Source organism: Poecilia reticulata, linkage group LG16 (genome assembly GCF_000633615.1).
Source record: "Poecilia reticulata strain Guanapo linkage group LG16, Guppy_female_1.0+MT, whole genome shotgun sequence".
Taxonomy (NCBI): domain Eukaryota; kingdom Metazoa; phylum Chordata; class Actinopteri; order Cyprinodontiformes; family Poeciliidae; genus Poecilia; species Poecilia reticulata.
In genome coordinates, this window is record NC_024346.1 from 22096576 (window position 1) to 22105881 (window position 9306).

The window sequence follows — 9306 nt, forward strand, 5'->3', positions numbered from 1 at the left end:
AATGAGAGGAAGAAGAGATGCAGAGAAACAGTGCTATGAAAGTTAATCTCATCGTTAGTTAATTTATTTATTTCCCCACCCTTGCTTACCCCAGCTCTACTCACGGTAATTCTAATGAAGAGCTCTCCAATGACTTAATTTAGAGTGAAGTTAATTGAGTTTGGTGCTACACGGCTGCACTTTCTGCCTCGATGCCTTTCTATGTTCTCTCCTCTAAATTTAAACCCGAGGATCAGAGTGCAAAATTAAACCAAACAGAAATGCTAAGGAGGAAGTAAAAACAGGCAAAAAAAAGTGTAAGAGATGGGATGAGGAAAAAAAAAAAGTGAACAAGAGAGCATGAGAAGAGGTGACAAACACTGAGAAATAGACATGTGTAAGGGGCCGGGGGCCCTCATATCAGGCCCGTCATCCCCGTTGGCTCAGGACTGTAATTAGATTTGGCAGCAACCCCATAATGATAAATGCCGATGATGAATGGAAATGCAAATGTGTGTGAAGTAGCCCCAGCCATCAAAGGGGGGAATATCATTAACACTGTCCTCTTGTCAAATCTATCATTGTCAGTGGTGCCTCCATGCATCCGCCGCGTCCCACCAGCTACAGAGGGGTAGTTCAGGAGTTAAGGAGAAGGCTCTGCTGAGAGTGATGAGGAGGAAATTGAAGCAAAAAGATAATTAGAGGCCAAGAATTATCCCTGTTAAACTGCTTTGCATGTTTGATTTTTATTGGACAATACATGCCATAAAAAGCTAAAACGAAATACCAGGGTAATTATTCTAAATGCAATATAACATATACTGTTACTGTGTAGACATAATTGTCATCCTAGTTTGGAGTTAGTTAGTGAAGAGTTCAATCTATTTGGCCATGTCATGCATTTTTAGCTACTTACTATGGTCACAAGGACACAATGCTCACGATGCCCTCAGTCCTTCTAATTTGCCCAAGATGGCCGGATATATGCTGACTGATTTCCTGTAATCTGTGGAAGGTTGTGAGTATTTTGTCACCTCGCTGACTAATGACACTAATTGTATTACCTTACTGCAATTTACACCAGTATAAATTACTGAGGTGAAATTTCAACCCAGTGCGAAAAGCAGCAATTTGATTAAACCTCAAAATGTTTTGGGGCCTAAATATGACACGTTTTAGAGAGCTGTGTAACGATGCTGAGCTGTAAATGTCTTGTTGAACTCATTGATGAGAGGTCAACAAATATTTTTATACATGTAGCATAAATTATCAGTCTGAGACAGACTGGTGACTTGTCCAGGCGACCCCGCCTCTCGCCCAAAACTTTAGCTGGAGATAGACACCAGCACCCCTCCCGACCCAATTAGGGACAAGGGTGTACATAAAATGGATGTGTGTGTGTGGGTGGGTGGATGGATGGATGGATCAGTACTCAGTCTTTGTGTTGGCATATTTTTTTCTGTGAACAATATACATTATGTCTAATTGTAGAAAGACAATGTCTTACAGCAAAATTAAGTCATTCCACAACATTCCATCAATTTTGGATGGGGTTTCACTTGGTTTGACAAGGAAATCAGTAACAATAATATATGATATTTTGACACGTTAAGAAAAATATAGCACTGTGATATTCTGGTGACATTTACATCTTTCACCACTGACTTCTACAGACGGAAATGGATGGACGGAGGGATGAAATCTGTTAGTTTTACAACTTTTAAATGTGGATTAGAGTTTTTATAAATGTATTATACTTTCCAAACAATGATTCAATAATTCTATAACCAGCAATTAAAAAAAAAAGAACTGAGAATATGTTACAGATACTATGTAAAAGATGAGTCATGTAATGACAGCAACTTAAATATCCTGTTGAGTGGAGTGGCTGTTGACAAACTAGTTCAGAATTTTACACTCAAAACCACATGTTGCCGTTTTCATTTTTCCATTCACCTTCTGTGTTTGTTTTTGTGACTTTATCATAATTTCTTTGAAGATTTGAACTCAACTTGTCCGTCCACATACGAGCCGATGCAAAATGTGACCACAGCTTCTGTCACGTTTTGCTGACTTGATGTTTACTCTGGAAGTATCTTATCAGCTGACCTCCCGCTTTGCTCTTTTAATATTTTTCCTGTCTGTACATGTGCCTCACTCAGAAAAGAAGTGCTTCAACAGACATCTGCTTTTTTTTTTTCTTTTTTTTTCCTCCCCCCGTTTTCTCTCCAGCCTCAAGGCAACAACAAGATTGACCTCTGAGTCGCAGTCACGATCCAATTACCTGCTCAAGGACAAGCACGTAAGTTACACAGCAGGAAAAACTCACACCAGCAACAGAAAGCAAAACAAAAAAATACAGACATAATGTTATCAAATGGTGAAGCAGTGCAGCAGTAATCCTATACTCGGTCCAAATACTTTTACCTAGGGCGGCTTTTCCCCTCATTAATTGGGTAAATGTCTAGCAAGTAGCCCTTATTCATGTCTGCTGCTGTTTTGTTTGCATGTGTTTACCTCCAAACACTTAGACGAATGTTTAATTGAGACATGGAGGTGGTGGGGGTAAACCAGTGAAGCGAGCAGCAGTGTCTTTTACAGGGGTTGCATGAGCCAGGGCAGCTTTGTCTGACACCTTGAACTAAATTATTGAAAGAGGGTATGGGGGGGATAAAGACGCTAAGAGGAGGACACTCTGACATTAGTACTTGTTGTTGTGGGTGCTGCTCACACTAGTCCATATCTGTGTATTGGCACAGGCTTTTGTGTGTCTTTGTCTGCGTGCCTGCGTGTGTCAGAGCAAGGTTGCATAGTTAAAGTTATTTGAGCAGATTGGAAATTTTTGATTACAAGTAAAACAGGACAGGACTGTAGATTGGAAGATTTTATTTTTTTTTTAAATACCATGTTTTATATAACTTTATTTTGTTTTTATAGGGAAAAAAAGTATATAATACCGCAAGCAACTGGTTGCAAACAAAAAACAAAAAAAACTGAGCATCATCTCTCTGTGCTCCTCGCATCACGTTTAAAAAACACTTCCGGGTTACACATGCCTAAAAAAACTCAACTTCAAGTGGTTGTTAAAGTGGGAGTCTCTGATAGACACGGTGGTATCCTGTTCCTCGTTTGACCCAGACACTGATCTCATCTCCAGTAAAAAGGGGCCTCTACGTCCTAATCAAATCACTCATTAACTATTTAGTGGATCAAAAGTTCATTGGACCATTGTCTCCGAGTCAAGCATCTATGGCGGCTAATCCACTTGAATTAAACGCGCACATATGCATGCGAATGCCAACCTGGGCAGGCAAACACATGAAGTCTGGAGCCCATGGATGTGTACACAGTGTGAATGCTCTGACAAAGAGAGACACGCAGACTTTGATGAAGCCAAATTGGAATACAAGTGTGGGGGTGGTTGGCTTGTGTGCAGCTTATAAATAATTTGTTGTTGAAGAGACTCTGCTTACACCCGTCTGTCAGCAACCAAAGGGTCATGTGGGCAACTAGCATGAGAGCTGCTCTCCGTCAGTCAACATAAACCTGAAACCAAGACGCACCGGCCCAACATCTTATTAGGCCCGCAAACGATGTACCATAACAAATAAATAAATTATTTAATACGTATATTGTTGTGCAAAAGTATGTATACTTCGTTCCTTTTGTTTCACATTTTGTCACCTTACAACCACAATCTTCAGTGTGTTTGACCAATATCTGGAAAGTCTGACATGCAGATGAACCTCTCAGCCGAATACTTTAAAGAGGCAGTTTTGAAGGAGCAAGTGTTATATGTCTCTGAAGGGGTACACAACTGTGTAATGCTTTCCCTTTTATCTCTGCGAAATAGCTCAACCTCAGTCACACTGAATAGAGAGAGAGGAACTGAAATGATACCTTCTCCCCTCCACATTTCTCAAATTCTCACAGGTTTTCTTCAATTGTTTCCCTGTATTTAGTTCCATCCTTCCTTTAATCACCTTTTTTTTCCAGTTTCCCTTTTCTTGCTAAGCAGAAGCATTCCCACAGCATGATGCTGCCACCACTATGTGGGGTAGTGTGTGTGGTGACAGAGTTTATACTGTGATTAAATTCCACACATTTGGGCTCCATTTACCAATTTATAATAATACATGATTATAATTCATGTATATTTTTTGTTCTATTACCACATAGCATTGTGCTACTTACAATTTAAAATCCCTGTAAAATACACTGAGGTTAGTGGTTGTGACATGAGAAAACACACATACAAAAAAAAAAAAAATCAAGGTCATTTGAGGGGCATTTTAAGAATTTCATTGTTGATTGAGGTTTCCTGTAAATCCTTTATTTGAAAGCATTTTCTGTCTCTACCATGTCTTGACCATTATCTGTGAAGGATGGCATCTGCCCACATCAGAAAACACTCTGTGAGAAATAAAGCCATGCCGTTTGCACTTCTACTGTTACAGAGCAACGGGTTGTCTCTGGACACAGGGCTGCATGTATCTCACTGTCAGATATAATTTAAACCAAACTGACAGGGGCCACGGCGAAGTCTCCTCAGTCAACTGTCCAGTCATGTGGGGATTTGTGGTGTGTGTGTTTGCGTGGTCCAAGTGCAAGGTGAAACATTTCTGACACAGCAGAGGGTCAGGAGAACATAGGCACCCTCGTTCTGATGTCTTCCAAAACAGAACTACTTGAGGGGACTTTCTGATGCACCAATACACTCTGTACATCTTTTATAGATGGGCGTCCATGGAGGTTTGCTGCACTGTGTCCTGAGGACATTGCCTCAAGCTAAACACTCTCTTACTCTTGGCGGCCACGGCTGTTTAACAATGCTTTTTCCTTGTTTGTCAGCCCCAAAAGAATGCCCTGTAATGGAAAGGACTCACACCTGAAAGACAAAAGAAAGTATGTGACCAAACATCTGAGGACGTTAAGAAGACATGAAAGACCATTTGTCATTTCCAATTACAGACCATGTACCAGCGGTCACACCGAAGGCCCTGACTCATGTAGAGATGTTGCAACTCATGTAGAGATGATGCGATGACTCAAGAGAAAAGTATATATATATATATATATATATATATATATATATATATGAAAACTGGCCAGCTCTTGCCACCTTTCTTAAGCAGGAATAATGTAATATGCCATTGCCAAAATCCCACACCAAAACCAAAGTAACATGTAATCTTTTAGAAGGTATCCCGAAGCATCATTAACTAATTTCTACTTGAACTCAAGAAACCAATTGCTTTTGTGACTAAAAATAAATTAAAGATAAAGTATAAAATACAAGAATAAATTATGACTTCTCACTTCCAAGCTATAGCGAATACAGTATAATATGGAATAAACGTTAAGCAGATATAAAGAAGAGACTAGTATGTTATCAAACACAGATCTAAACGGTGTATAGTTTCCTTTCATTCCATGGTAGGTTTTCTAGATTTTTTGAGATGATTGTTTCATTTACCAAAATATATTCCCACACACAAAATATGATTTTTTTATTTATTTTTTATCAAAACATGCTTGCATTTAAACATAAATGCTTTGACTGAAATGTTTCCATGCAATTGTGTTTGGAATAAGCATTGTAAATTCCTTTAGAGGATGATTGTGGGAAAAATATATATAACAAATACAATATGACAATATCCTGCTGACAACTGTTCTGCAGCACAGTTTCAAGCTCACAGAAGCACAGTCACAGTTTCAGATTCACGACAAAGCCTGTTCCCCATTTCTTCAAGGCTCGGGCTTTGATGTGTGATGAGTCTGAAGCTTGCCAAGGAGTCTGCTTCTAAGTCTTCGCCAAGACTCTTCACCTGCAGCTACAAGCATCTTGTCATGTCCAAAAAAAAAAGAAGTATGTGCACCTGTATAGAACATGGTGTTATCTTGCTCTAAATTGCATTTTCAAAATAAACTACAGGAAACACAGTTAATATTTTTGTATTAATTGTCCATACTCTCTGTTCTGTGACAACATAGTATGTGGATTGTACAGCTGTCTGATGAGAAAAAAAAAATGTTAAAAATGAGTTATGACAAAATAACCTAAGACATGACTCTGTTATTGCTTTAAATGTGAAGGTAGACATCAGTGAATTAGACGAGGAGCATTTTCTGGGACTGTTAAAAACATCACCATAGTAAATATCAAATGTTGACTACATAGGATTTATGGAGGTGAGTCTTCATTCAATTCACAAACGGACATAGCAAAATGTAGTGTATAGTCACCAAAAGTACTGTAGTATGAAAACCAGTCAGGAAGAGCAACACGACTCAACATGTTTGCCTCATATCCAATTATGAACAAATGTTGTACAAATTGGTAAAACAAGAAAATAAAAAATATCACATAGAAAAAGTAACTGGCCCATAATGTATACTTATATTCATTGTTGGGTTACTGATGTTCAGGAGAACAATAAAGTAAAATATCAGAGAGCTAATAACAGAGAACCCATAATGGAAACCTTAGTCTGTAATATGCATCGGCTAAACTTTGTCGCTCTCTCTGATATCATAATAAACAAGTTCCAAACTAAGTGTGATGGGAAGTTTTTGTGATTTTGAAACATGTTACTTTTTAAAATACCTTCAGTAGGTGGTCAGTGTCTCATCAAAGCATCTCAGCGATCAAATGTTGAGACATAAATATCTTCAGTTTTATACAGATTAGAAATTGGGATTTTCTGTTTACCCCAGGGACTGTACATACTGTATGTTCTCCTTCACCATTTTAGGTGTGGAGGGCCTGGTGTTGAACAGGCAGCCACTGCTATTTAACATACCTTAGATGACTTAATAATTATGTTTTAACCAGCATGATGGAAAGCTATCATCACCACCACTGAAATATGATTGTTCATACAAGTAAATGGGAAAAATCATCCAGTCATAGCGAATAAAAACAGCATCATGTATTGTTTGTGATGGATAATTCCAACAGGAGGTTATCGGTGTTTTGCAATACTTTTTAACACTAGATTCAAAGAGCTCTTGATAAAACTTTTACGTATTTGTTTCATCCCCCAATCCACTTGAATATTCCTCTTACTTTCTTAGCCACATTAGCATATCACATAAAACAACGTAGCTGTGTTGAAAGGTCAGCATATCATGAAATCAGTCCCACTGATAAAGGCAAATAAACACGGCTGACTGAAGATGCAGCAGATAGTGAGAGTTCAGGTGCTTCTCTACCTGATACAAATCGCTTCACTTTAATCCCTGATCGTTTTCCTTTTCTTTAAAACCTTCTCTGCCCTGATATGTTTGAGACAGAACAGTAAGAGTCAGGCAACTCAAAAATCAAATTTATTTGACATCAATATAACTTTTTAATGTGCTTTTTTTATTTTCCATATCTAACAATTACATTAGACTGAAGTCTATATTTTAGAATCAATAATGTTTACAGTAATGTGTGCATCCAGATGACTTTGTAACAATTTGAATCTCTGTTTACAAGCTAAGTTTTACAGTTTATTGAAATGTACACAAAGCAAAAGAAATCTGAAATTTATAAATGTCACTTAGGCTTTCAAAATTGGTCAAAAGGTGTTTTCTAAAGCTTTTTTCCCCACATTCAGATACAGTCAAAATGAATAGGAAAATAATGAAATCGAATGTAATTAAATCCTGAATTGAAATATATCAATATTTTTACAAAAGATAATATGGTGCATCGGCTTTTGAAATGATGTATGTACAGTTTCTCAGACACATCCAACTGAAAGCAAGTGCATTTCCATCAAGTTTCCAGCACAGGTCATTGCAAAGGCAGGGTAGCTCACTTTTGTGCATTGTACTAACCATAGGGAGCACCAAGAGTGTGTGCGTGGTGTGTGTACGTCTACAAATACGGAGGCTGAGCTGTTGGTATGTTTAAGACGTGCGTGCATGCGTGTGTTTCTGCTGTATGCTGGGTTTGGCTAGCTCACTGCTGGGAGCCTCATAAAGCTCTCAGTTTGACGACCAACTGAGCAGTAAATTAATTAATCATCATTTTATGCCTCATCAAGCGCTTTGCCCGCACCTCGCCACAGGAGCCCGTCCCAATTAGCCAACATCAGAGCCAATTGTTTAGCTTAGCTTACTCTAGGTGTGAAAGAGAAGATGTTCATACAGAGGGGGAAAAAAAACAGCTATGGAGAGAGCAGATTATTGAAGATGTATACATACTTTTTATGTTTCTTTAAAGCATCAGTAGTGGGGTAAAACTGTATTTCAAAGCAGCTTCCAGTCATAGCTGACGTTTGGTATATTTTGTAATAAAAACCAATAGTGATATCAATTTAATCCTGGAGATAAAATTAAAAAGTTATTCCTTTTCCCCTGACATCTGGTTTGGATTAAAATGTGTCACTTTTTAGCAGTTAAAGCATAAATAACAAGCCATCTAATCAGGCCACAGTGCAGACCAGAGCTGCTGGCCTCATCATGGTGATAAAAAGCAAAAAGGGGCTCTGTGTTGAAAAATTCTGATTGTCACTACACATTTTAGTAATGGGTGACAGAGAGGCAGACAGAATGACATTGTGGCAGGGCAGCCAGGAGGATGCCAACAGCCACGCCAGGGGCAGGGACGGAGGGATGGATAAGCAGATGTTGTTCATCACCCAGGGGTGGTGGGGGTGTGCTGTGTGTGTGTGGGCTTTTTTTGTGTGTGTGTACGAGTGTGTATGTTTATGAGGAACTACAATGGCGGACCGCGTACCCGAGCGTGTGCGGATGCGACCGTGAGCTCCCGTGCACGCGATAATGCAACTGTGTGCCTTCCCACTAAGAGAGGTGTGCACATGGACGCCTCTTACAGCGCCTGCAAAGTGCTCGAGGGGGAAGTACCTACAGAGGCATCTGGCAAGAGGAGCCAAAATAACAAAGGTAACCTTGCCTGCAGTGATGTACACTGTGCACAGCCACTGTAGTGATGGTTAAGTATGGGGTGCTGTGTGTGTGCGTGACTTTTGGCAGTGGTGTGTGGAGTTTTTTTTAAACTTTTTTTTATTATCCCTTTGTATTTCTCCTGTCCATCAGTTTGATGCACAGACATATATAAAGATGAAAGCAACTCCTTGTATTTATCTTGCTCATAAGCAAGATGCCATATGGTGATGCTACCGTACTTGAAAATATAAGAGAGAAGAAACTTATTTCCAGCCTTTTTCAAATATAGCAACCTCTGGATCACAGAATGGTCCGCAGGTTATAGGACACGTCGCTAGTAGATTGAATGATTATGAGTGTGTGTTTGATGAATTGTCAAAAATTACATGAACTTGAGTAGAAAGGCCTCACAGTGAGGATAGC